At 45.1% G+C, this 27424-nt stretch overlaps 19 non-coding genes across 19 annotated transcripts; all 19 read right to left on the bottom strand.

Moving 5' to 3' along the window:
• Positions 1-3585: 3585 nt before the first annotated feature.
• Positions 3586-3776, bottom strand: LOC141195222 (U2 spliceosomal RNA). Its single transcript, XR_012267823.1, has one exon. It is a non-coding gene; the product is annotated as a U2 spliceosomal RNA (small nuclear RNA).
• A 1120-nt stretch (positions 3777-4896) lies between these two features.
• Positions 4897-5087, bottom strand: LOC141195223 (U2 spliceosomal RNA). Its single transcript, XR_012267824.1, has one exon. It is a non-coding gene; the product is annotated as a U2 spliceosomal RNA (small nuclear RNA).
• A 1120-nt stretch (positions 5088-6207) lies between these two features.
• On the bottom strand, positions 6208-6398 carry LOC141195224 (U2 spliceosomal RNA). The gene has a single exon (XR_012267825.1). It is a non-coding gene; the product is annotated as a U2 spliceosomal RNA (small nuclear RNA).
• A 1124-nt stretch (positions 6399-7522) lies between these two features.
• LOC141195225 (U2 spliceosomal RNA) lies at positions 7523-7713 on the bottom strand. Its single transcript, XR_012267826.1, has one exon. It is a non-coding gene; the product is annotated as a U2 spliceosomal RNA (small nuclear RNA).
• A 1121-nt stretch (positions 7714-8834) lies between these two features.
• LOC141195226 (U2 spliceosomal RNA) lies at positions 8835-9025 on the bottom strand. The gene has a single exon (XR_012267827.1). It is a non-coding gene; the product is annotated as a U2 spliceosomal RNA (small nuclear RNA).
• Positions 9026-10150: 1125 nt separating this feature from the next.
• LOC141195228 (U2 spliceosomal RNA) lies at positions 10151-10341 on the bottom strand. The gene has a single exon (XR_012267829.1). It is a non-coding gene; the product is annotated as a U2 spliceosomal RNA (small nuclear RNA).
• Positions 10342-11461: 1120 nt separating this feature from the next.
• On the bottom strand, positions 11462-11652 carry LOC141195229 (U2 spliceosomal RNA). Its single transcript, XR_012267830.1, has one exon. It is a non-coding gene; the product is annotated as a U2 spliceosomal RNA (small nuclear RNA).
• A 1126-nt stretch (positions 11653-12778) lies between these two features.
• LOC141195230 (U2 spliceosomal RNA) lies at positions 12779-12969 on the bottom strand. Its single transcript, XR_012267831.1, has one exon. It is a non-coding gene; the product is annotated as a U2 spliceosomal RNA (small nuclear RNA).
• Positions 12970-14088: 1119 nt separating this feature from the next.
• LOC141195231 (U2 spliceosomal RNA) lies at positions 14089-14279 on the bottom strand. The gene has a single exon (XR_012267832.1). It is a non-coding gene; the product is annotated as a U2 spliceosomal RNA (small nuclear RNA).
• Positions 14280-15403: 1124 nt separating this feature from the next.
• On the bottom strand, positions 15404-15594 carry LOC141195232 (U2 spliceosomal RNA). Its single transcript, XR_012267833.1, has one exon. It is a non-coding gene; the product is annotated as a U2 spliceosomal RNA (small nuclear RNA).
• A 1119-nt stretch (positions 15595-16713) lies between these two features.
• LOC141195235 (U2 spliceosomal RNA) lies at positions 16714-16904 on the bottom strand. The gene has a single exon (XR_012267835.1). It is a non-coding gene; the product is annotated as a U2 spliceosomal RNA (small nuclear RNA).
• A 1120-nt stretch (positions 16905-18024) lies between these two features.
• On the bottom strand, positions 18025-18215 carry LOC141195236 (U2 spliceosomal RNA). The gene has a single exon (XR_012267836.1). It is a non-coding gene; the product is annotated as a U2 spliceosomal RNA (small nuclear RNA).
• Positions 18216-19338: 1123 nt separating this feature from the next.
• Positions 19339-19530, bottom strand: LOC141196203 (U2 spliceosomal RNA). Its single transcript, XR_012268767.1, has one exon. It is a non-coding gene; the product is annotated as a U2 spliceosomal RNA (small nuclear RNA).
• A 1122-nt stretch (positions 19531-20652) lies between these two features.
• Positions 20653-20843, bottom strand: LOC141195237 (U2 spliceosomal RNA). The gene has a single exon (XR_012267837.1). It is a non-coding gene; the product is annotated as a U2 spliceosomal RNA (small nuclear RNA).
• A 1119-nt stretch (positions 20844-21962) lies between these two features.
• LOC141195238 (U2 spliceosomal RNA) lies at positions 21963-22153 on the bottom strand. The gene has a single exon (XR_012267838.1). It is a non-coding gene; the product is annotated as a U2 spliceosomal RNA (small nuclear RNA).
• A 1122-nt stretch (positions 22154-23275) lies between these two features.
• Positions 23276-23466, bottom strand: LOC141195847 (U2 spliceosomal RNA). The gene has a single exon (XR_012268422.1). It is a non-coding gene; the product is annotated as a U2 spliceosomal RNA (small nuclear RNA).
• Positions 23467-24590: 1124 nt separating this feature from the next.
• On the bottom strand, positions 24591-24781 carry LOC141196061 (U2 spliceosomal RNA). Its single transcript, XR_012268628.1, has one exon. It is a non-coding gene; the product is annotated as a U2 spliceosomal RNA (small nuclear RNA).
• Positions 24782-25902: 1121 nt separating this feature from the next.
• Positions 25903-26093, bottom strand: LOC141196151 (U2 spliceosomal RNA). Its single transcript, XR_012268716.1, has one exon. It is a non-coding gene; the product is annotated as a U2 spliceosomal RNA (small nuclear RNA).
• A 1128-nt stretch (positions 26094-27221) lies between these two features.
• On the bottom strand, positions 27222-27412 carry LOC141195239 (U2 spliceosomal RNA). Its single transcript, XR_012267839.1, has one exon. It is a non-coding gene; the product is annotated as a U2 spliceosomal RNA (small nuclear RNA).
• Positions 27413-27424: the final 12 nt, after the last annotated feature.

Genomic DNA, 27424 nt, shown 5'->3' on the forward strand with positions numbered 1-27424 from the left:
ATTCTTAGCAACCTCAAGCTGATCAGACATATCCATTCCTTTCCTAACACACCCACGCAACCAATCAATCCGTCTACTTAAGTCATTAAATCTATTACGATATCTGGCAGCTTTTTTGTAGCCCCATTTTTTAAAGAAAGTTTTTAACTGTAATTTCACCCAATCCCACCATTCAAGCACACTACCAAAATCACGCTTACGCCACCTCCAACTTGCATACCTTTTCTCCAACTCACTCATCACCTCCTCATCCTCCAACAACCTCGTATTCAATTTCCAAACCCCACCCCCAAACACCATGTCCCCATTCGCACTAAAAACTCCACGCAAACACTCATGATCAGAAAAAGGTACCTTATGTTGAACATAACTTGAACAAACCATATTTTTGGAAAATAACATCCTATCTATCCTCGATGAAATATTACCACGGTCAGCATAATATGTAGGCGGTGGTGGAATGCCATACTCAAGTATTGCAGCGTCTAAGAAAGAAAAATCAGAAATAAGTTGAGATAACTTTTTTCCTGTAATGTCCACATTACCTTCTGTGACACAATTACAGTCACCAACAAAAACTGTAGGAATTTTTCCAGGGAGAAAAAAACTCAATTTCTCAAGAAGAGCAAGCCGCTCCTCTTTTTTAGTAGGACAATATAAATTAATCATTCTAACCTTCCACCCCCTATAACTCAAAAAAACAATAATGCAGCGACCCACCTCCACAACCGTGTAACTATCAATAGTAATATTCTTATTACCAACTAAAATCCCCACACCATCATTTTTGTTAAAGCTGGACCCCGACCAAACATACTGGCCATAAGGCCAGTCCTTATCCCCTGGAGATTCAGTAATCCCACACTCTTGTAGACAATAGACATCTGCACTCAAACCCTTTAGATAATCCAGAACTGTTGTTCTTCGGGTAACAGATCTAATTTGCCTAACATTAAGGGACACAATGTCCCATCCAGAATGATGCGGCATAACTAAAGGGGATCACACATAACCTGAAAAAAAAAGAAAGAAAACATCAACTCAACCTTCATCAAGCAAAGCAAAGCTATTACCATCTGGCTGAATGCCAAATGTAACAATGTCAGGAGAAAATACATCTGATGGGTAAGCACGAGAGTCCACCGGGCTATCACACACGGCAGCAATGGATGAACACTCAGTCCTTGGCTTCTTCTTGACCACATCAGGATCCTCCTCATCAGAGAAACGGACAGCAGACAAGTCCCCTTGGCCACCGCCCCCGATCTCCTCTGAAGCAGTATTGCACCAAGATATGACAGGAGAATTGGACAAGTCCATTTCCCCCTCACCACGGACACCAAACTGGGGAGGGAAAGGTGACATCACCTCTGGAATCACCATGTCAAAGCCTCCTGACGCAGGAGGCTGAAGCTGGGCATCTTCAAATATGTCGTCCATCTGAGTGCCATCCTCTTCCTCTTGGGGAGCAGTTGCCTCCCCGACATCCGGAAGGGGACCTTGTGGAACCCTAGTAGAAGTCGAAGGAACAGCAGGCCCCTCCGCGACCACTTGAGCAAAAGACTTAGGAGTGGTTCTAGCTTGACACTGCCTAAGAACATGCCCCTCCTCACCACAAGCATCACACTTTACCTGGTTCTTGCAGTCTTTCGCCATATGACCAGACGTGTTACACCTCCTGCAGGTTGGAGGATACCTGCAGGACTCCTGGACATGACCATACTTGTTACATCTTCTGCAGAAAAAAGGAGCATCAGGAAAGTACAAGAAACCAGTGTCTCTCCCAATAGAGAAACTCATAGGAGGATAATGTATGCCCCCTGGCCCCTCGGGGTCTGTAGCAAAACGAACAAAGTACTTGTATTTGCCAGTCCACAAGCCTTCTTCATTCGAGATCTTGTGGGAAAAATGCACATAAGTACAATGCCTCCTCAAGAATACAGTAATGTCCTCCTGGGGGATAAAGGGATTGTGCATAAACACAACAACAGGAACATCCCCATTTGAATAGAGGACAGTAAAAGTGAGTCCATCTAGGAGGGAGTTCTCAGTATGGCCTTTCAAGGTTCTATAAAGATTTTGGCAAGCAGCCATAGTAGAAAGAACAAGCACATACCTTCCATGACTTCTAAATTCCTGCAGGCAAAGAATGTCCGACTTCTTAATCTTCAATGCTTCATAGAAGATGGCATTCACCAGGTAGGACATGGAAAAATGTCCCTTCTTCTCCTCGGAAATCTCAATGCGAAATCCATTCTTGACCCGGTGGTCCCCGGTCCCAGCAAATTTCAGCTTGACTCCCATAGTCAGCCACGGAAATCGCCTTCCCGTTTCCTCCTCACTCTCCCCCTATAGCAGCATCCAGCTTAAGCCACCGGAGTGGCGATGCTGGAAGGCCGAGGGCTAGCACTCAAGGAACCTGATGTCCAGACACTTGATCTGAGCCAAAAGGCCGAGAAGCGATAACCAGAATTGGTTTCCGACTACGGTGCCACCCAAGGATTCTGAAAAGTCCATTTGTGGAGATGGCCACCTGGACTCCCGTTAAGAAGACATGCTGTCAACCTCTAGATCCCTCACATGCCTGCACTTTTCGGCTTGCTGCTGCTGCAATCCACGCGTTTTAGATCTGCATAACTCCACCTCTTTTAGCACAGTACCCTCAACCCCCGGCTGTTCCCACCCGCCTCAACACCGTTGGAAGGGAGGAGAACCAATTAAGGCGGGGGGGGGGGTGGAACGAGCAGCTGTCTACCCTTAGCAGGAGGGTTGCTGATTAATTACCTCTCCTGCTGCTGCTGCTGCTGGCTGTCCAGCAGCAGACTGAAGGTGGCTGCTGCTGTGCGCAGGTATATAAAGGCTCAGAGCCTATTATGACACGCGCAGCCAGCGTTCCATTGCCACATTCCGTCTACTGCAGGCGGGATACCTGGATGGCTGAATGTCACTGAGAAGCTCACAGAGACCGCCATAAGCAACAGTTTAAAAGAATGCCACAGACTAATCAACCAAACTTTTTGGGTTGGTTTCTCTTTTATAGTCTGCAGGCATTAAATGAAAGAAGTCAGTGTTCCAGCAGAGGGAGACAACGTTTCAGAAAAGGCATTGTAGCAAACCAAAAAAGAAATTTTAAGCGCAGCAGAGTAACCAGCTCACATACCTGTTAGCTCAGGTGAGTTTAAAAGGCTGCTGTTGATAACAAGGGCATTTGCTAAATAGATGGTGTGTGTGCAACAATATACTGAAAGGTCAATTATATTGTGCAGCTTATCTCACCACCTGTAGTTATTTAGGTGAAAGCTCCAAAATGCTTGCCTAATATGTCTGTTTATCCAAAAGGAAGTATAGAGGGAGAGCTAGATAGATAGCATTGCATTACATTACATTACATGGCAATGCAATGCACAGTTGCTGAAGTTGAACCAAAATGAGCTTGTCATCTGGCTTCTGCAACTTTTAACATGAAAAATCCAATGAGGAGAAGAAAAGCAAAGCCAAAGAGTCCATCCCAAAATCCGACAAACAAGCAAAATGAACAAAAAGCATTGAATTCAATTCTTTCTGATTTTAGAAACTGCATTAAAGAAGGGGTGCACCGGTCCTGGAGATACTGCAATACCAGGTCAATGCGTGGAGTGGACAGAGCAAGCTCTTTTTCCATCTCCCTGTTCTAAAAATCCATTTAATATATGGTCCCCAGATAGGGGACGTATCAGATATTAAACTGATAAGAACAGATACTACACTTGATCTTAGCCAAAAGGCCGAGAAGCGATAACCAGAATTGGTTTCCGACTACGGTGCCACCCAAGGATTCTGAAAAGTCCATTTGTGGAGATGGCCACCTGGACTCCCGTTAAGAAGACATGCTGTCAACCTCTAGATCAGTCACATGCCTGCACTTTTCGGCTTGCTGCTGCTGCAATCCACGCGTTTTAGATCTGCATAACTCCACCTCTTTTAGCACAGTACCCTCAACCCCCGGCTGTTCCCACCCGCCTCAACACCGTTGGAAGGGAGGAGAACCAATTAAGGCGGGGGGGGGGTGGAACGAGCAGCTGTCTACCCTTAGCAGGAGGGTTGTTGATTAATTACCTCTCCTGCTGCTGCTGCTGCTGGCTGTCCAGCAGCAGACTGAAGGTGGCTGCTGCTGTGCGCAGGTATATAAAGGCTCAGAGCCTATTATGACACGCGCAGCCAGCGTTCCATTGCCACATTCCGTCTACTGCAGGCGGGATACCTGGATGGCTGAATGTCACTGAGAAGCTCACAGAGACCGCCATAAGCAACAGTTTAAAAGAATGCCACAGACTAATCAACCAAACTTTTTGGGTTGGTTTCTCTTTTATAGTCTGCAGGCATTAAATGAAAGAAGTCAGTGTTCCAGCAGAGGGAGACAACGTTTCAGAAAAGGCATTGTAGCAAACCAAAAAAGAAATTTTAAGCGCAGCAGAGTAACCAGCTCACATACCTGTTAGCTCAGGTGAGTTTAAAAGGCTGCTGTTGATAACAAGGGCATTTGCTAAATAGATGGTGTGTGTGCAACAATATACTGAAAGGTCAATTATATTGTGCAGCTTATCTCACCACCTGTAGTTATTTAGGTGAAAGCTCCAAAATGCTTGCCTAATATGTCTGTTTATCCAAAAGGAAGTATAGAGGGAGAGCTAGATAGATAGCATTGCATTACATTACATTACATGGCAATGCAATGCACAGTTGCTGAAGTTGAACCAAAATGAGCTTGTCATCTGGCTTCTGCAACTTTTAACATGAAAAATCCAATGAGGAGAAGAAAAGCAAAGCCAAAGAGTCCATCCCAAAATCCGACAAACAAGCAAAATGAACAAAAAGCATTGAATTCAATTCTTTCTGATTTTAGAAACTGCATTAAAGAAGGGGTGCACCGGTCCTGGAGATACTGCAATACCAGGTCAATGCGTGGAGTGGACAGAGCAAGCTCTTTTTCCATCTCCCTGTTCTAAAAATCCATTTAATATATGGTCCCCAGATAGGGGACGTATCAGATATTAAACTGATAAGAACAGATACTACACTTGATCTTAGCCAAAAGGCCGAGAAGCGATAACCAGAATTGGTTTCTGACTACGGTGCCACCCAAGGATTCTGAAAAGTCCATTTGTGGAGATGGCCACCTGGACTCCCGTTAAGAAGACATGCTGTCAACCTCTAGATCCCTCACATGCCTGCACTTTTCGGCTTGCTGCTGCTGCAATCCACGCGTTTTAGATCTGCATAACTCCACCTCTTTTAGCACAGTACCCTCAACCCCCGGCTGTTCCCACCCGCCTCAACACCGTTGGAAGGGAGGAGAACCAATTAAGGCGGGGGGGGGGTGGAACGAGCAGCTGTCTACCCTTAGCAGGAGGGTTGCTGATTAATTACCTCTCCTGCTGCTGCTGCTGCTGGCTGTCCAGCAGCAGACTGAAGGTGGCTGCTGCTGTGCGCAGGTATATAAAGGCTCAGAGCCTATTATGACACGCGCAGCCAGCGTTCCATTGCCACATTCCGTCTACTGCAGGCGGGATACCTGGATGGCTGAATGTCACTGAGAAGCTCACAGAGACCGCCATAAGCAACAGTTTAAAAGAATGCCACAGACTAATCAACCAAACTTTTTGGGTTGGTTTCTCTTTTATAGTCTGCAGGCATTAAATGAAAGAAGTCAGTGTTCCAGCAGAGGGAGACAACGTTTCAGAAAAGGCATTGTAGCAAACCAAAAAAGAAATTTTAAGCGCAGCAGAGTAACCAGCTCACATACCTGTTAGCTCAGGTGAGTTTAAAAGGCTGCTGTTGATAACAAGGGCATTTGCTAAATAGATGGTGTGTGTGCAACAATATACTGAAAGGTCAATTATATTGTGCAGCTTATCTCACCACCTGTAGTTATTTAGGTGAAAGCTCCAAAATGCTTGCCTAATATGTCTGTTTATCCAAAAGGAAGTATAGAGGGAGAGCTAGATAGATAGCATTGCATTACATTACATTACATGGCAATGCAATGCACAGTTGCTGAAGTTGAACCAAAATGAGCTTGTCATCTGGCTTCTGCAACTTTTAACATGAAAAATCCAATGAGGAGAAGAAAAGCAAAGCCAAAGAGTCCATCCCAAAATCCGACAAACAAGCAAAATGAACAAAAAGCATTGAATTCAATTCTTTCTGATTTTAGAAACTGCATTAAAGAAGGGGTGCACCGGTCCTGGAGATACTGCAATACCAGGTCAATGCGTGGAGTGGACAGAGCAAGCTCTTTTTCCATCTCCCTGTTCTAAAAATCCATTTAATATATGGTCCCCAGATAGGGGACGTATCAGATATTAAACTGATAAGAACAGATACTACACTTGATCTTAGCCAAAAGGCCGAGAAGCGATAACCAGAATTGGTTTCCGACTACGGTGCCACCCAAGGATTCTGAAAAGTCCATTTGTGGAGATGGCCACCTGGACTCCCGTTAAGAAGACATGCTGTCAACCTCTAGATCCCTCACATGCCTGCACTTTTCGGCTTGCTGCTGCTGCAATCCACGCGTTTTAGATCTGCATAACTCCACCTCTTTTAGCACAGTACCCTCAACCCCCGGCTGTTCCCACCCGCCTCAACACCGTTGGAAGGGAGGAGAACAAATTAAGGCGGGGGGGGGGGTGGAACGAGCAGCTGTCTACCCTTAGCAGGAGGGTTGCTGATTAATTACCTCTCCTGCTGCTGCTGCTGCTGCTGGCTGTCCAGCAGCAGACTGAAGGTGGCTGCTGCTGTGCGCAGGTATATAAAGGCTCAGAGCCTATTATGACACGCGCAGCCAGCGTTCCATTGCCACATTCCGTCTACTGCAGGCGGGATACCTGGATGGCTGAATGTCACTGAGAAGCTCACAGAGACCGCCATAAGCAACAGTTTAAAAGAATGCCACAGACTAATCAACCAAACTTTTTGGGTTGGTTTCTCTTTTATAGTCTGCAGGCATTAAATGAAAGAAGTCAGTGTTCCAGCAGAGGGAGACAACGTTTCAGAAAAGGCATTGTAGCAAACCAAAAAAGAAATTTTAAGCGCAGCAGAGTAACCAGCTCACATACCTGTTAGCTCAGGTGAGTTTAAAAGGCTGCTGTTGATAACAAGGGCATTTGCTAAATAGATGGTGTGTGTGCAACAATATACTGAAAGGTCAATTATATTGTGCAGCTTATCTCACCACCTGTAGTTATTTAGGTGAAAGCTCCAAAATGCTTGCCTAATATGTCTGTTTATCCAAAAGGAAGTATAGAGGGAGAGCTAGATAGATAGCATTGCATTACATTACATTACATGGCAATGCAATGCACAGTTGCTGAAGTTGAACCAAAATGAGCTTGTCATCTGGCTTCTGCAACTTTTAACATGAAAAATCCAATGAGGAGAAGAAAAGCAAAGCCAAAGAGTCCATCCCAAAATCCGACAAACAAGCAAAATGAACAAAAAGCATTGAATTCAATTCTTTCTGATTTTAGAAACTGCATTAAAGAAGGGGTGCACCGGTCCTGGAGATACTGCAATACCAGGTCAATGCGTGGAGTGGACAGAGCAAGCTCTTTTTCCATCTCCCTGTTCTAAAAATCCATTTAATATATGGTCCCCAGATAGGGGACGTATCAGATATTAAACTGATAAGAACAGATACTACACTTGATCTTAGCCAAAAGGCCGAGAAGCGATAACCAGAATTGGTTTCCGACTACGGTGCCACCCAAGGATTCTGAAAAGTCCATTTGTGGAGATGGCCACCTGGACTCCCGTTAAGAAGACATGCTGTCAACCTCTAGATCCCTCACATGCCTGCACTTTTCGGCTTGCTGCTGCTGCAATCCACGCGTTTTAGATCTGCATAACTCCACCTCTTTTAGCACAGTACCCTCAACCCCCGGCTGTTCCCACCCGCCTCAACACCGTTGGAAGGGAGGAGAACCAATTAAGGCGGGGGGGGGGGTGGAACGAGCAGCTGTCTACCCTTAGCAGGAGGGTTGCTGATTAATTACCTCTCCTGCTGCTGCTGCTGCTGGCTGTCCAGCAGCAGACTGAAGGTGGCTGCTGCTGTGCGCAGGTATATAAAGGCTCAGAGCCTATTATGACACGCGCAGCCAGCGTTCCATTGCCACATTCCGTCTACTGCAGGCGGGATACCTGGATGGCTGAATGTCACTGAGAAGCTCACAGAGACCGCCATAAGCAACAGTTTAAAAGAATGCCACAGACTAATCAACCAAACTTTTTGGGTTGGTTTCTCTTTTATAGTCTGCAGGCATTAAATGAAAGAAGTCAGTGTTCCAGCAGAGGGAGACAACGTTTCAGAAAAGGCATTGTAGCAAACCAAAAAAGAAATTTTAAGCGCAGCAGAGTAACCAGCTCACATACCTGTTAGCTCAGGTGAGTTTAAAAGGCTGCTGTTGATAACAAGGGCATTTGCTAAATAGATGGTGTGTGTGCAACAATATACTGAAAGGTCAATTATATTGTGCAGCTTATCTCACCACCTGTAGTTATTTAGGTGAAAGCTCCAAAATGCTTGCCTAATATGTCTGTTTATCCAAAAGGAAGTATAGAGGGAGAGCTAGATAGATAGCATTGCATTACATTACATTACATGGCAATGCAATGCACAGTTGCTGAAGTTGAACCAAAATGAGCTTGTCATCTGGCTTCTGCAACTTTTAACATGAAAAATCCAATGAGGAGAAGAAAAGCAAAGCCAAAGAGTCCATCCCAAAATCCGACAAACAAGCAAAATGAACAAAAAGCATTGAATTCAATTCTTTCTGATTTTAGAAACTGCATTAAAGAAGGGGTGCACCGGTCCTGGAGATACTGCAATACCAGGTCAATGCGTGGAGTGGACAGAGCAAGCTCTTTTTCCATCTCCCTGTTCTAAAAATCCATTTAATATATGGTCCCCAGATAGGGGACGTATCAGATATTAAACTGATAAGAACAGATACTACACTTGATCTTAGCCAAAAGGCCGAGAAGCGATAACCAGAATTGGTTTACGACTACGGTGCCACCCAAGGATTCTGAAAAGTCCATTTGTGGAGATGGCCACCTGGACTCCCGTTAAGAAGACATGCTGTCAACCTCTAGATCCCTCACATGCCTGCACTTTTCGGCTTGCTGCTGCTGCAATCCACGCGTTTTAGATCTGCATAACTCCACCTCTTTTAGCACAGTACCCTCAACCCCCGGCTGTTCCCACCCGCCTCAACACCGTTGGAAGGGAGGAGAACAAATTAAGGCGGGGGGGGGGGGTGGAACGAGCAGCTGTCTACCCTTAGCAGGAGGGTTGCTGATTAATTACCTCTCCTGCTGCTGCTGCTGCTGCTGGCTGTCCAGCAGCAGACTGAAGGTGGCTGCTGCTGTGCGCAGGTATATAAAGGCTCAGAGCCTATTATGACACGCGCAGCCAGCGTTCCATTGCCACATTCCGCCTACTGCAGGCGGGATACCTGGATGGCTGAATGTCACTGAGAAGCTCACAGAGACCGCCATAAGCAACAGTTTAAAAGAATGCCACAGACTAATCAACCAAACTTTTTGGGTTGGTTTCTCTTTTATAGTCTGCAGGCATTAAATGAAAGAAGTCAGTGTTCCAGCAGAGGGAGACAACGTTTCAGAAAAGGCATTGTAGCAAACCAAAAAAGAAATTTTAAGCGCAGCAGAGTAACCAGCTCACATACCTGTTAGCTCAGGTGAGTTTAAAAGGCTGCTGTTGATAACAAGGGCATTTGCTAAATAGATGGTGTGTGTGCAACAATATACTGAAAGGTCAATTATATTGTGCAGCTTATCTCACCACCTGTAGTTATTTAGGTGAAAGCTCCAAAATGCTTGCCTAATATGTCTGTTTATCCAAAAGGAAGTATAGAGGGAGAGCTAGATAGATAGCATTGCATTACATTACATTACATGGCAATGCAATGCACAGTTGCTGAAGTTGAACCAAAATGAGCTTGTCATCTGGCTTCTGCAACTTTTAACATGAAAAATCCAATGAGGAGAAGAAAAGCAAAGCCAAAGAGTCCATCCCAAAATCCGACAAACAAGCAAAATGAACAAAAAGCATTGAATTCAATTCTTTCTGATTTTAGAAACTGCATTAAAGAAGGGGTGCACCGGTCCTGGAGATACTGCAATACCAGGTCAATGCGTGGAGTGGACAGAGCAAGCTCTTTTTCCATCTCCCTGTTCTAAAAATCCATTTAATATATGGTCCCCAGATAGGGGACGTATCAGATATTAAACTGATAAGAACAGATACTACACTTGATCTTAGCCAAAAGGCCGAGAAGCGATAACCAGAATTGGTTTCCGACTACGGTGCCACCCAAGGATTCTGAAAAGTCCATTTGTGGAGATGGCCACCTGGACTCCCGTTAAGGAGACATGCTGTCAACCTCTAGATCCCTCACATGCCTGCACTTTTCGGCTTGCTGCTGCTGCAATCCACGCGTTTTAGATCTGCATAACTCCACCTCTTTTAGCACAGTACCCTCAACCCCCGGCTGTTCCCACCCGCCTCAACACCGTTGGAAGGGAGGAGAACCAATTAAGGCGGGGGGTGGGTGGAACGAGCAGCTGTCTACCCTTAGCAGGAGGGTTGCTGATTAATTACCTCTCCTGCTGCTGCTGCTGCTGGCTGTCCAGCAGCAGACTGAAGGTGGCTGCTGCTGTGTGCAGGTATATAAAGGCTCAGAGCCTATTATGACACGCGCAGCCAGCGTTCCATTGCCACATTCCGTCTACTGCAGGCGGGATACCTGGATGGCTGAATGTCACTGAGAAGCTCACAGCGACCGCCATAAGCAACAGTTTAAAAGAATGCCACAGACTAATCAACCAAACTTTTTGGGTTGCTTTCTCTTTTATAGTCTGCAGGCATTAAATGAAAGAAGTCAGTGTTCCAGCAGAGGGAGACAACGTTTCAGAAAAGGCATTGTAGCAAACCAAAAAAGAAATTTTAAGCGCAGCAGAGTAACCAGCTCACATACCTGTTAGCTCAGGTGAGTTTAAAAGGCTGCTGTTGATAACAAGGGCATTTGCTAAATAGATGGTGTGTGTGCAACAATATACTGAAAGGTCAATTATATTGTGCAGCTTATCTCACCACCTGTAGTTATTTAGGTGAAAGCTCCAAAATGCTTGCCTAATATGTCTGTTTATCCAAAAGGAAGTATAGAGGGAGAGCTAGATAGATAGCATTGCATTACATTACATTACATGGCAATGCAATGCACAGTTGCTGAAGTTGAACCAAAATGAGCTTGTCATCTGGCTTCTGCAACTTTTAACATGAAAAATCCAATGAGGAGAAGAAAAGCAAAGCCAAAGAGTCCATCCCAAAATCCGACAAACAAGCAAAATGAACAAAAAGCATTGAATTCAATTCTTTCTGATTTTAGAAACTGCATTAAAGAAGGGGTGCACCGGTCCTGGAGATACTGCAATACCAGGTCAATGCGTGGAGTGGACAGAGCAAGCTCTTTTTCCATCTCCCTGTTCTAAAAATCCATTTAATATATGGTCCCCAGATAGGGGACGTATCAGATATTAAACTGATAAGAACAGATACTACACTTGATCTTAGCCAAAAGGCCGAGAAGCGATAACCAGAATTGGTTTCCGACTACGGTGCCACCCAAGGATTCTGAAAAGTCCATTTGTGGAGATGGCCACCTGGACTCCCGTTAAGAAGACATGCTGTCAACCTCTAGATCCCTCACATGCCTGCACTTTTCGGCTTGCTGCTGCTGCAATCCACGCGTTTTAGATCTGCATAACTCCACCTCTTTTAGCACAGTACCCTCAACCCCCGGCTGTTCCCACCCGCCTCAACACCGTTGGAAGGGAGGAGAACCAATTAAGGCGGGGGGGGGGGGGGGGTGGAACGAGCAGCTGTCTACCCTTAGCAGGAGGGTTGCTGATTAATTACCTCTCCTGCTGCTGCTGCTGCTGGCTGTCCAGCAGCAGACTGAAGGTGGCTGCTGCTGTGCGCAGGTATATAAAGGCTCAGAGCCTATTATGACACGCGCAGCCAGCGTTCCATTGCCACATTCCGTCTACTGCAGGCGGGATACCTGGATGGCTGAATGTCACTGAGAAGCTCACAGAGACCGCCATAAGCAACAGTTTAAAAGAATGCCACAGACTAATCAACCAAACTTTTTGGGTTGGTTTCTCTTTTATAGTCTGCAGGCATTAAATGAAAGAAGTCAGTGTTCCAGCAGAGGGAGACAACGTTTCAGAAAAGGCATTGTAGCAAACCAAAAAAGAAATTTTAAGCGCAGCAGAGTAACCAGCTCACATACCTGTTAGCTCAGGTGAGTTTAAAAGGCTGCTGTTGATAACAAGGGCATTTGCTAAATAGATGGTGTGTGTGCAACAATATACTGAAAGGTCAATTATATTGTGCAGCTTATCTCACCACCTGTAGTTATTTAGGTGAAAGCTCCAAAATGCTTGCCTAATATGTCTGTTTATCCAAAAGGAAGTATAGAGGGAGAGCTAGATAGATAGCATTGCATTACATTACATTACATGGCAATGCAATGCACAGTTGCTGAAGTTGAACCAAAATGAGCTTGTCATCTGGCTTCTGCAACTTTTAACATGAAAAATCCAATGAGGAGAAGAAAAGCAAAGCCAAAGAGTCCATCCCAAAATCCGACAAACAAGCAAAATGAACAAAAAGCATTGAATTCAATTCTTTCTGATTTTAGAAACTGCATTAAAGAAGGGGTGCACCGGTCCTGGAGATACTGCAATACCAGGTCAATGCGTGGAGTGGACAGAGCAAGCTCTTTTTCCATCTCCCTGTTCTAAAAATCCATTTAATATATGGTCCCCAGATAGGGGACGTATCAGATATTAAACTGATAAGAACAGATACTACACTTGATCTTAGCCAAAAGGCCGAGAAGCGATAACCAGAATTGGTTTCCGACTACGGTGCCACCCAAGGATTCTGAAAAGTCCATTTGTGGAGATGGCCACCTGGACTCCCGTTAAGAAGACATGCTGTCAACCTCTAGATCCCTCACATGCCTGCACTTTTCGGCTTGCTGCTGCTGCAATCCACGCGTTTTAGATCTGCATAACTCCACCTCTTTTAGCACAGTACCCTCAACCCCCGGCTGTTCCCACCCGCCTCAACAGCGTTGGAAGGGAGGAGAACCAATTAAGGCGGGGGGGGGTGGAACGAGCAGCTGTCTACCCTTAGCAGGAGGGTTGCTGATTAATTACCTCTCCTGCTGCTGCTGCTGCTGGCTGTCCAGCAGCAGACTGAAGGTGGCTGCTGCTGTGCGCAGGTATATAAAGGCTCAGAGCCTATTATGACACGCGCAGCCAGCGTTCCATTGCCACATTCCGTCTACTGCAGGCGGGATACCTGGATGGCTGAATGTCACTGAGAAGCTCACAGAGACCGCCATAAGCAACAGTTTAAAAGAATGCCACAGACTAATCAACCAAACTTTTTGGGTTGGTTTCTCTTTTATAGTCTGCAGGCATTAAATGAAAGAAGTCAGTGTTCCAGCAGAGGGAGACAACGTTTCAGAAAAGGCATTGTAGCAAACCAAAAAAGAAATTTTAAGCGCAGCAGAGTAACCAGCTCACATACCTGTTAGCTCAGGTGAGTTTAAAAGGCTGCTGTTGATAACAAGGGCATTTGCTAAATAGATGGTTTGTGTGCAACAATATACTGAAAGGTCAATTATATTGTGCAGCTTATCTCACCACCTGTAGTTATTTAGGTGAAAGCTCCAAAATGCTTGCCTAATATGTCTGTTTATCCAAAAGGAAGTATAGAGGGAGAGCTAGATAGATAGCATTGCATTACATTACATTACATGGCAATGCAATGCACAGTTGCTGAAGTTGAACCAAAATGAGCTTGTCATCTGGCTTCTGCAACTTTTAACATGAAAAATCCAATGAGGAGAAGAAAAGCAAAGCCAAAGAGTCCATCCCAAAATCCGACAAACAAGCAAAATGAACAAAAAGCATTGAATTCAATTCTTTCTGATTTTAGAAACTGCATTAAAGAAGGGGTGCACCGGTCCTGGAGATACTGCAATACCAGGTCAATGCGTGGAGTGGACAGAGCAAGCTCTTTTTCCATCTCCCTGTTCTAAAAATCCATTTAATATATGGTCCCCAGATAGGGGACGTATCAGATATTAAACTGATAAGAACAGATACTACACTTGATCTTAGCCAAAAGGCCGAGAAGCGATAACCAGAATTGGTTTCCGACTACGGTGCCACCCAAGGATTCTGAAAAGTCCATTTGTGGAGATGGCCACCTGGACTCCCGTTAAGAAGACATGCTGTCAACCTCTAGATCCCTCACATGCCTGCACTTTTCGGCTTGCTGCTGCTGCAATCCACGCGTTTTAGATCTGCATAACTCCACCTCTTTTAGCACAGTACCCTCAACCCCCGGCTGTTCCCACCCGCCTCAACACCGTTGGAAGGGAGGAGAACCAATTAAGGCGGGGGGGGGGGGGGTGGAACGAGCAGCTGTCTACCCTTAGCAGGAGGGTTGCTGATTAATTACCTCTCCTGCTGCTGCTGCTGCTGGCTGTCCAGCAGCAGACTGAAGGTGGCTGCTGCTGTGCGCAGGTATATAAAGGCTCAGAGCCTATTATGACACGCGCAGCCAGCGTTCCATTGCCACATTCCGTCAACTGCAGGCGGGATACCTGGATGGCTGAATGTCACTGAGAAGCTCACAGAGACCGCCATAAGCAACAGTTTAAAAGAATGCCACAGACTAATCAACCAAACTTTTTGGGTTGGTTTCTCTTTTGTAGTCTGCAGGCATTAAATGAAAGAAGTCAGTGTTCCAGCAGAGGGAGACAACGTTTCAGAAAAGGCATTGTAGCAAACCAAAAAAGAAATTTTAAGCGCAGCAGAGTAACCAGCTCACATACCTGTTAGCTCAGGTGAGTTTAAAAGGCTGCTGTTGATAACAAGGGCATTTGCTAAATAGATGGTGTGTGTGCAACAATATACTGAAAGGTCAATTATATTGTGCAGCTTATCTCACCACCTGTAGTTATTTAGGTGAAAGCTCCAAAATGCTTGCCTAATATGTCTGTTTATCCAAAAGGAAGTATAGAGGGAGAGCTAGATAGATAGCATTGCATTACATTACATTACATGGCAATGCAATGCACAGTTGCTGAAGTTGAACCAAAATGAGCTTGTCATCTGGCTTCTGCAACTCTTAACATGAAAAATCCAATGAGGAGAAGAAAAGCAAAGCCAAAGAGTCCATCCCAAAATCCGACAAACAAGCAAAATGAACAAAAAGCATTGAATTCAATTCTTTCTGATTTTAGAAACTGCATTAAAGAAGGGGTGCACCGGTCCTGGAGATACTGCAATACCAGGTCAATGCGTGGAGTGGACAGAGCAAGCTCTTTTTCCATCTCCCTGTTCTAAAAATCCATTTAATATATGGTCCCCAGATAGGGGACGTATCAGATATTAAACTGATAAGAACAGATACTACACTTGATCTTAGCCAAAAGGCCGAGAAGCGATAACCAGAATTGGTTTCCGACTACGGTGCCACCCAAGGATTCTGAAAAGTCCATTTGTGGAGATGGCCACCTGGACTCCCGTTAAGAAGACATGCTGTCAACCTCTAGATCCCTCACATGCCTGCACTTTTCGGCTTGCTGCTGCTGCAATCCACGCGTTTTAGATCTGCATAACTCCACCTCTTTTAGCACAGTACCCTCAACCCCCGGCTGTTCCCACCCGCCTCAACAGCGTTGGAAGGGAGGAGAACCAATTAAGGCGGGGGGGGGTGGAACGAGCAGCTGTCTACCCTTAGCAGGAGGGTTGCTGATTAATTACCTCTCCTGCTGCTGCTGCTGCTGGCTGTCCAGCAGCAGACTGAAGGTGGCTGCTGCTGTGCGCAGGTATATAAAGGCTCAGAGCCTATTATGACACGCGCAGCCAGCGTTCCATTGCCACATTCCGTCTACTGCAGGCGGGATACCTGGATGGCTGAATGTCACTGAGAAGCTCACAGAGACCGCCATAAGCAACAGTTTAAAAGAATGCCACAGACTAATCAACCAAACTTTTTGGGTTGGTTTCTCTTTTATAGTCTGCAGGCATTAAATGAAAGAAGTCAGTGTTCCAGCAGAGGGAGACAACGTTTCAGAAAAGGCATTGTAGCAAACCAAAAAAGAAATTTTAAGCGCAGCAGAGTAACCAGCTCACATACCTGTTAGCTCAGGTGAGTTTAAAAGGCTGCTGTTGATAACAAGGGCATTTGCTAAATAGATGGTGTGTGTGCAACAATATACTGAAAGGTCAATTATATTGTGCAGCTTATCTCACCACCTGTAGTTATTTAGGTGAAAGCTCCAAAATGCTTGCCTAATATGTCTGTTTATCCAAAAGGAAGTATAGAGGGAGAGCTAGATAGATAGCATTGCATTACATTACATTACATGGCAATGCAATGCACAGTTGCTGAAGTTGAACCAAAATGAGCTTGTCATCTGGCTTCTGCAACTTTTAACATGAAAAATCCAATGAGGAGAAGAAAAGCAAAGCCAAAGAGTCCATCCCAAAATCCGACAAACAAGCAAAATGAACAAAAAGCATTGAATTCAATTCTTTCTGATTTTAGAAACTGCATTAAAGAAGGGGTGCACCGGTCCTGGAGATACTGCAATACCAGGTCAATGCGTGGAGTGGACAGAGCAAGCTCTTTTTCCATCTCCCTGTTCTAAAAATCCATTTAATATATGGTCCCCAGATAGGGGACGTATCAGATATTAAACTGATAAGAACAGATACTACACTTGATCTTAGCCAAAAGGCCGAGAAGCGATAACCAGAATTGGTTTCCGACTACGGTGCCACCCAAGGATTCTGAAAAGTCCATTTGTGGAGATGGCCACCTGGACTCCCGTTAAGAAGACATGCTGTCAACCTCTAGATCCCTCACATGCCTGCACTTTTCGGCTTGCTGCTGCTGCAATCCACGCGTTTTAGATCTGCATAACTCCACCTCTTTTAGCACAGTACCCTCAACCCCCGGCTGTTCCCACCCGCCTCAACACCGTTGGAAGGGAGGAGAACCAATTAAGGCGGGGGGGGGGTGGAACGAGCAGCTGTCTACCCTTAGCAGGAGGGTTGCTGATTAATTACCTCTCCTGCTGCTGCTGCTGCTGGCTGTCCAGCAGCAGACTGAAGGTGGCTGCTGCTGTGCGCAGGTATATAAAGGCTCAGAGCCTATTATGACACGCGCAGCCAGCGTTCCATTGCCACATTCCGTCTACTGCAGGCGGGATACCTGGATGGCTGAATGTCACTGAGAAGCTCACAGAGACCGCCATAAGCAAAAGTTTAAAAGATTGCCACAGACTAATCAACCAAACTTTTTGGGATGGTTTCTCTTTTATAGTCTGCAGGCATTAAATGAAAGAAGTCAGTGTTCCAGCAGAGGGAGACAACGTTTCAGAAAAGGCATTGTAGCAAACCAAAAAAGAAATTTTAAGCGCAGCAGAGTAACCAGCTCACATACCTGTTAGCTCAGGTGAGTTTAAAAGGCTGCTGTTGATAACAAGGGCATTTGCTAAATAGATGGTGTGTGTGCAACAATATACTGAAAGGTCAATTATATTGTGCAGCTTATCTCACCACCTGTAGTTATTTAGGTGAAAGCTCCAAAATGCTTGCCTAATATGTCTGTTTATCCAAAAGGAAGTATAGAGGGAGAGCTAGATAGATAGCATTGCATTACATTACATTACATGGCAATGCAATGCACAGTTGCTGAAGTTGAACCAAAATGAGCTTGTCATCTGGCTTCTGCAACTTTTAACATGAAAAATCCAATGAGGAGAAGAAAAGCAAAGCCAAAGAGTCCATCCCAAAATCCGACAAACAAGCAAAATGAACAAAAAGCATTGAATTCAATTCTTTCTGATATTAGAAACTGCATTAAAGAAGGGGTGCACCGGTCCTGGAGATACTGCAATACCAGGTCAATGCGTGGAGTGGACAGAGCAAGCTCTTTTTCCATCTCCCTGTTCTAAAAATCCATTTAATATATGGTCCCCAGATAGGGGACGTATCAGATATTAAACTGATAAGAACAGATACTACACTTGATCTTAGCCAAAAGGCCGAGAAGCGATAACCAGAATTGGTTTCCGACTACGGTGCCACCCAAGGATTCTGAAAAGTCCATTTGTGGAGATGGCCACCTGGACTCCCGTTAAGAAGACATGCTGTCAACCTCTAGATCCCTCACATGCCTGCACTTTTCGGCTTGCTGCTGCTGCAATCCACGCGTTTTAGATCTGCATAACTCCACCTCTTTTAGCACAGTACCCTCAACCCCCGGCTGTTCCCACCCGCCTCAACACCGTTGGAAGGGAGGAGAACCATTTAAGGCGGGGGGGGGGGGGTGGAACGAGCAGCTGTCTACCCTTAGCAGGAGGGTTGCTGATTAATTACCTCTCCTGCTGCTGCTGCTGCTGGCTGTCCAGCAGCAGACTGAAGGTGGCTGCTGCTGTGCGCAGGTATATAAAGGCTCAGAGCCTATTATGACACGCGCAGCCAGCGTTCCATTGCCACATTCCGTCTACTGCAGGCGGGATACCTGGATGGCTGAATGTCACTGAGAAGCTCACAGAGACCGCCATAAGCAACAGTTTAAAAGAATGCCACAGACTAATCAACCAAACTTTTTGGGTTGGTTTCTCTTTTATAGTCTGCAGGCATTAAATGAAAGAAGTCAGTGTTCCAGCAGAGGGAGACAACGTTTCAGAAAAGGCATTGTAGCAAACCAAAAAAGAAATTTTAAGCGCAGCAGAGTAACCAGCTCACATACCTGTTAGCTCAGGTGAGTTTAAAAGGCTGCTGTTGATAACAAGGGCATTTGCTAAATAGATGGTGTGTGTGCAACAATATACTGAAAGGTCAATTATATTGTGCAGCTTATCTCACCACCTGTAGTTATTTAGGTGAAAGCTCCAAAATGCTTGCCTAATATGTCTGTTTATCCAAAAGGAAGTATAGAGGGAGAGCTAGATAGATAACATTGCATTACATTACATTACATGGCAATGCAATGCACAGTTGCTGAAGTTGAACCAAAATGAGCTTGTCATCTGGCTTCTGCAACTTTTAACATGAAAAATCCAATGAGGAGAAGAAAAGCAAAGCCAAAGAGTCCATCCCAAAATCCGACAAACAAGCAAAATGAACAAAAAGCATTGAATTCAATTCTTTCTGATTTTAGAAACTGCATTAAAGAAGGGGTGCACCGGTCCTGGAGATACTGCAATACCAGGTCAATGCGTGGAGTGGACAGAAGAAAGCTCTTTTTCCATCTCCCTGTTCTAAAAATCCATTTAATATATGGTCCCCAGATAGGGGACGTATCAGATATTAAACTGATAAGAACAGATACTACACTTGATCTTAGCCAAAAGGCCGAGAAGCGATAACCAGAATTGGTTTCCGACTACGGTGCCACCCAAGGATTCTGAAAAGTCCATTTGTGGAGATGGCCACCTGGACTCCCGTTAAGAAGACATGCTGTCAACCTCTAGATCCCTCACATGCCTGCACTTTTCGGCTTGCTGCTGCTGCAATCCACGCGTTTTAGATCTGCATAACTCCACCTCTTTTAGCACAGTACCCTCAACCCCCGGCTGTTCCCACCCGCCTCAACACCGTTGGAAGGGAGGAGAACCAATTAAGGCGGGGGGGGGGGGTGGAACGAGCAGCTGTCTACCCTTAGCAGGAGGGTTGCTGATTAATTACCTCTCCTGCTGCTGCTGCTGCTGGCTGTCCAGCAGCAGACTGAAGGTGGCTGCTGCTGTGCGCAGGTATATAAAGGCTCAGAGCCTATTATGACACGCGCAGCCAGCGTTCCATTGCCACATTCCGTCTACTGCAGGCGGGATACCTGGATGGCTGAATGTCACTGAGAAGCTCACAGAGACCGCCATAAGCAACAGTTTAAAAGAATGCCACAGACTAATCAACCAAACTTTTTGGGTTGGTTTCTCTTTTATAGTCTGCAGGCATTAAATGAAAGAAGTCAGTGTTCCAGCAGAGGGAGACAACGTTTCAGAAAAGGCATTGTAGCAAACCAAAAAAGAAATTTTAAGCGCAGCAGAGTAACCAGCTCACATACCTGTTAGCTCAGGTGAGTTTAAAAGGCTGCTGTTGATAACAAGGGCATTTGCTAAATAGATGGTGTGTGTGCAACAATATACTGAAAGGTCAATTATATTGTGCAGCTTATCTCACCACCTGTAGTTATTTAGGTGAAAGCTCCAAAATGCTTGCCTAATATGTCTGTTTATCCAAAAGGAAGTATAGAGGGAGAGCTAGATAGATAGCATTGCATTACATTACATTACATGGCAATGCAATGCACAGTTGCTGAAGTTGAACCAAAATGAGCTTGTCATCTGGCTTCTGCAACTTTTAACATGAAAAATCCAATGAGGAGAAGAAAAGCAAAGCCAAAGAGTCCATCCCAAAATCCGACAAACAAGCAAAATGAACAAAAAGCATTGAATTCAATTCTTTCTGATTTTAGAAACTGCATTAAAGAAGGGGTGCACCGGTCCTGGAGATACTGCAATACCAGGTCAATGCGTGGAGTGGACAGAGCAAGCTCTTTTTCCATCTCCCTGTTCTAAAAATCCATTTAATATATGGTCCCCAGATAGGGGACGTATCAGATATTAAACTGATAAGAACAGATACTACACTTGATCTTAGCCAAAAGGCCGAGAAGCGATAACCAGAATTGGTTTCCGACTACGGTGCCACCCAAGGATTCTGAAAAGTCCATTTGTGGAGATGGCCACCTGGACTCCCGTTAAGAAGACATGCTGTCAACCTCTAGATCCCTCACATGCCTGCACTTTTCGGCTTGCTGCTGCTGCAATCCACGCGTTTTAGATCTGCATAACTCCACCTCTTTTAGCACAGTACCCTCAACCCCCGGCTGTTCCCACCCGCCTCAACACCGTTGGAAGGGAGGAGAACCAATTAAGGCGGGGGGGGGGGGTGGAACGAGCAGCTGTCTACCCTTAGCAGGAGGGTTGCTGATTAATTACCTCTCCTGCTGCTGCTGCTGGCTGTCCAGCAGCAGACTGAAGGTGGCTGCTGCTGTGCGCAGGTATATAAAGGCTCAGAGCCTATTATGACACGCGCAGCCAGCGTTCCATTGCCACATTCCGTCTACTGCAGGCGGGATACCTGGATGGCTGAATGTCACTGAGAAGCTCACAGAGACCGCCATAAGCAACAGTTTAAAAGAATGCCACAGACAAATCAACCAAACTTTTTGGGTTGGTTTCTCTTTTATAGTCTGCAGGCATTAAATGAAAGAAGTCAGTGTTCCAGCAGAGGGAGACAACGTTTCAGAAAAGGCATTGTAGCAAACCAAAAAAGAAATTTTAAGCGCAGCAGAGTAACCAGCTCACATACCTGTTAGCTCAGGTGAGTTTAAAAGGCTGCTGTTGATAACAAGGGCATTTGCTAAATAGATGGTGTGTGTGCAACAATATACTGAAAGGTCAATTATATTGTGCAGCTTATCTCACCACCTGTAGTTATTTAGGTGAAAGCTCCAAAATGCTTGCCTAATATGTCTGTTTATCCAAAAGGAAGTATAGAGGGAGAGCTAGATAGATAGCATTGCATTACATTACATTACATGGCAATGCAATGCACAGTTGCTGAAGTTGAACCAAAATGAGCTTGTCATCTGGCTTCTGCAACTTTTAACATGAAAAATCCAATGAGGAGAAGAAAAGCAAAGCCAAAGAGTCCATCCCAAAATCCGACAAACAAGCAAAATGAACAAAAAGCATTGAATTCAATTCTTTCTGATTTTAGAAACTGCATTAAAGAAGGGGTGCACCGGTCCTGGAGATACTGCAATACCAGGTCAATGCGTGGAGTGGACAGAGCAAGCTCTTTTTCCATCTCCCTGTTCTAAAAATCCATTTAATATATGGTCCCCAGATAGGGGACGTATCAGATATTAAACTGATAAGAACAGATACTACACTTGATCTTAGCCAAAAGGCCGAGAAGCGATAACCAGAATTGGTTTCCGACTACGGTACCACCCAAGGATTCTGAAAAGTCCATTTGTGGAGATGGCCACCTGGACTCCCGATAAGAAGACATGCTGTCAACCTCTAGATCCCTCACATGCCTGCACTTTTCGGCTTGCTGCTGCTGCAATCCACGCGTTTTAGATCTGCATAACTCCACCTCTTTTAGTACAGTACCCTCAACCCCCGGCTGTTCCCACCCGCCTCAACACCGTTGGAAGGGAGGAGAACCAATTAAGGCGGGGGGGGGGGGTGGAACGAGCAGCTGTCTACCCTTAGCAGGAGGGTTGCTGATTAATTACCTCTCCTGCTGCTGCTGCTGCTGGCTGTCCAGCAGCAGACTGAAGGTGGCTGCTGCTGTGCGCAGGTATATAAAGGCTCAGAGCCTATTATGACACGCGCAGCCAGCGTTCCATTGCCACATTCCGTCTACTGCAGGCGGGATACCTGGATGGCTGAATGTCACTGAGAAGCTCACAGAGACCGCCATAAGCAACAGTTTAAAAGAATGCCACAGACTAATCAACCAAACTTTTTGGGTTGGTTTCTCTTTTATAGTCTGCAGGCATTAAATGAAAGAAGTCAGTGTTCCAGCAGAGGGAGACAACGTTTCAGAAAAGGCATTGTAGCAAACCAAAAAAGAAATTTTAAGCGCAGCAGAGTAACCAGCTCACATACCTGTTAGCTCAGGTGAGTTTAAAAGGCTGCTGTTGATAACAAGGGCATTTGCTAAATAGATGGTGTGTGTGCAACAATATACTGAAAGGTCAATTATATTGTGCAGCTTATCTCACCACCTGTAGTTATTTAGGTGAAAGCTCCAAAATGCTTGCCTAATATGTCTGTTTATCCAAAAGGAAGTATAGAGGGAGAGCTAGATAGATAGCATTGCATTACATTACATTACATGGCAATGCAATGCACAGTTGCTGAAGTTGAACCAAAATGAGCTTGTCATCTGGCTTCTGCAACTTTTAACATGAAAAATCCAATGAGGAGAAGAAAAGCAAAGCCAAAGAGTCCATCCCAAAATCCGACAAACAAGCAAAATGAACAAAAAGCATTGAATTCAATTCTTTCTGATTTTAGAAACTGCATTAAAGAAGGGGTGCACCGGTCCTGGAGATACTGCAATACCAGGTCAATACGTGGAGTGGACAGAGCAAGCTCTTTTTCCATCTCCCTGTTCTAAAAATCCATTTAATATATGGTCCCCAGATAGGGGACGTATCAGATATTAAACTGATAAGAACAGATACTACACTTGATCTTAGCCAAAAGGCCGAGAAGCGATAACCAGAATTGGTTTCCGACTACGGTGCCACCCAAGGATTCTGAAAAGTCCATTTGTGGAGATGGCCACCTGGACTCCCGTTAAGAAGACATGCTGTCAACCTCTAGATCCCTCACATGCCTGCACTTTTCGGCTTGCTGCTGCTGCAATCCACGCGTTTTAGATCTGCATAACTCCACCTCTTTTAGCACAGTACCCTCAACCCCCGGCTGTTCCCACCCGCCTCAACACCGTTGGAAGGGAGGAGAACCAATTAAGGCGGGGGGGGGGGTGGAACGAGCAGCTGTCTACCCTTAGCAGGAGGGTTGCTGATTAATTACCTCTCCTGCTGCTGCTGCTGCTGCTGGCTGTCCAGCAGCAGACTGAAGGTGGCTGCTGCTGTGCGCAGGTATATAAAGGCTCAGAGCCTATTATGACACGCGCAGCCAGCGTTCCATTGCCACATTCCGTCTACTGCAGGCGGGATACCTGGATGGCTGAATGTCACTGAGAAGCTCACAGAGACCGCCATAAGCAACAGTTTAAAAGAATGCCACAGACTAATCAACCAAACTTTTTGGGTTGGTTTCTCTTTTATAGTCTGCAGGCATTAAATGAAAGAAGTCAGTGTTCCAGCAGAGGGAGACAACGTTTCAGAAAAGGCATTGTAGCAAACCAAAAAAGAAATTTTAAGCGCAGCAGAGTAACCAGCTCACATACCTGTTAGCTCAGGTGAGTTTAAAAGGCTGCTGTTGATAACAAGGGCATTTGCTAAATAGATGGTGTGTGTGCAACAATATACTGAAAGGTCAATTATATTGTGCAGCTTATCTCACCACCTGTAGTTATTTAGGTGAAAGCTCCAAAATGCTTGCCTAATATGTCTGTTTATCCAAAAGGAAGTATAGAGGGAGAGCTAGATAGATAGCATTGCATTACATTACATTACATGGCAATGCAATGCACAGTTGCTGAAGTTGAACCAAAATGAGCTTGTCATCTGGCTTCTGCAACTTTTAACATGAAAAATCCAATGAGGAGAAGAAAAGCAAAGCCAAAGAGTCCATCCCAAAATCCGACAAACAAGCAAAATGAACAAAAAGCATTGAATTCAATTCTTTCTGATTTTAGAAACTGCATTAAAGAAGGGGTGCACCGGTCCTGGAGATACTGCAATATCAGGTCAATGCGTGGAGTGGACAGAGCAAGCTCTTTTTCCATCTCCCTGTTCTAAAAATCCATTTAATATATGGTCCCCAGATAGGGGACGTATCAGATATTAAACTGATAAGAACAGATACTACACTTGATCTTAGCCAAAAGGCCGAGAAGCGATAACCAGAATTGGTTTCCGACTACGGTGCCACCCAAGGATTCTGAAAAGTCCATTTGTGGAGATGGCCACCTGGACTCCCGTTAAGAAGACATGCTGTCAACCTCTAGATCCCTCACATGCCTGCACTTTTTGGCTTGCTGCTGCTGCAATCCACGCGTTTTAGATCTGCATAACTCCACCTCTTTTAGCACAGTACCCTCTACCCCCGGCTGTTCCCACCCGCCTCAACACCGTTGGAAGGGAGATGAACCAATTAAGGCGGGGGGGGGGGTGGAACGAGCAGCTATCTACCCTTAGCAGGAGGGTTGCTGATTAATTACCTCTCCTGCTGCTGCTGCTGCTGGCTGTCCAGCAGCAGACTGAAGGTGGCTGCTGCTGTGCGCAGGTATATAAAGGCTCAGAGCCTATTATGACACGCGCAGCCAGCGTTCCATTGCCACATTCCGTCTACTGCAGGCGGGATACCTGGATGGCTGAATGTCACTGAGAAGCTCACAGAGACCGCCATAAGCAACAGTTTAAAAGAATGCCACAGACTAATCAACCAAACTTTTTGGGTTGGTTTCTCTTTTATAGTCTGCAGGCATTAAATGAAAGAAGTCAGTGTTCCAGCAGAGGGAGACAACGTTTCAGAAAAGGCATTGTAGCAAACCAAAAAAGAAATTTTAAGCGCAGCAGAGTAACCAGCTCACATACCTGTTAGCTCAGGTGAGTTTAAAAGGCTGCTGTTGATAACAAGGGCATTTGCTAAATAGATGGTGTGTGTGCAACAATATACTGAAAGGTCAATTATATTGTGCAGCTTATCTCACCACCTGTAGTTATTTAGGTGAAAGCTCCAAAATGCTTGCCTAATATGTCTGTTTATCCAAAAGGAAGTATAGAGGGAGAGCTAGATAGATAGCATTGCATTACATTACATTACATGGCAATGCAATGCACAGTTGCTGAAGTTGAACCAAAATGAGCTTGTCATCTGGCTTCAGCAACTTTTAACATGAAAAATCCAATGAGGAGAAGAAAAGCAAAGCCAAAGAGTCCATCCCAAAATCCGACAAACAAGCAAAATGAACAAAAAGCATTGAATTCAATTCTTTCTGATTTTAGAAACTGCATTAAAGAAGGGGTGCACCGGTCCTGGAGATACTGCAATACCAGGTCAATGCGTGGAGTGGACAGAGCAAGCTCTTTTTCCATCTCGATGTTCTAAAAATCCATTTAATATATGGTCCCCAGATAGGGGACGTATCAGATATTAAACTGATAAGAACAGATACTACACTTGATCTTAGCCAAAAGGCCGAGAAGCGATAACCAGAATTGGTTTCCGACTACGGTGCAACCCAAGGATTCTGAAAAGTCCATTTGTGGAGATGGCCACCTGGACTCCCGTTAAGAAGACATGCTGTCAACCTCTAGATCCCTCACATGCCTGCACTTTTCGGCTTGCTGCTGCTGCAATCCACGCGTTTTAGATCTGCATAACTCCACCTCTTTTAGCACAGTACCCTCAACCCCCGGCTGTTCCCACCCGCCTCAACACCGTTGGAAGGGAGGAGAACCAATTAAGGCGGGGGGGGGGGGGGGTGGAACGAGCAGCTGTCTACCCTTAGCAGGAGGGTTGCTGATTAATTACCTCTCCTGCTGCTGCTGCTGCTGCTGGCTGTCCAGCAGCAGACTGAAGGTGGCTGCTGCTGTGCGCAGGTATATAAAGGCTCAGAGCCTATTATGACACGCGCAGCCAGCGTTCCATTGCCACATTCCGTCTACTGCAGGCGGGATACCTGGATGGCTGAATGTCACTGAGAAGCTCACAGAGACCGCCATAAGCAACAGTTTAAAAGAATGCCACAGACTAATCAACCAAACTTTTTGGATTGGTTTCTCTTTTATAGTCTGCAGGCATTAAATGAAAGAAGTCAGTGTTCCAGCAGAGGGAGACAACGTTTCAGAAAAGGCATTGTAGCAAACCAAAAAAGAAATTTTAAGCGCAGCAGAGTAACCAGCTCACATACCTGTTAGCTCAGGTGAGTTTAAAAGGCTGCTGTTGATAACAAGGGCATTTGCTAAATAGATGGTGTGTGTGCAACAATATACTGAAAGGTCAATTATATTGTGCAGCTTATCTCACCACCTGTAGTTATTTAGGTGAAAGCTCCAAAATGCTTGCCTAATATGTCTGTTTATCCAAAAGGAAGTATAGAGGGAGAGCTAGATAGATAGCATTGCATTACATTACATTACATGGCAATGCAATGCACAGTTGCTGAAGTTGAACCAAAATGAGCTTGTCATCTGGCTTCTGCAACTTTTAACATGAAAAATCCAATGAGGAGAAGAAAAGCAAAGCCAAAGAGTCCATCCCAAAATCCGACAAACAAGCAAAATGAACAAAAAGCATTGAATTCAATTCTTTCTGATTTTAGAAACTGCATTAAAGAAGGGGTGCACCGGTCCTGGAGATACTGCAATACCAGGTCAATGCGTGGAGTGGACAGAGCAAGCTCTTTTTCCATCTCCCTGTTCTAAAAATCCATTTAATATATGGTCCCCAGATAGGGGACGTATCAGATATTAAACTGATAAGAACAGATACTACACTTGATCTTAGCCAAAAGGCCGAGAAGCGATAACCAGAATTGT

Source organism: Phyllobates terribilis, unplaced genomic scaffold (genome assembly GCF_046119375.1).
Source record: "Phyllobates terribilis strain yellow unplaced genomic scaffold, ASM4611937v1 Scaffold_74__1_contigs__length_7073193, whole genome shotgun sequence".
Lineage (NCBI taxonomy): Eukaryota > Metazoa > Chordata > Amphibia > Anura > Dendrobatidae > Phyllobates > Phyllobates terribilis.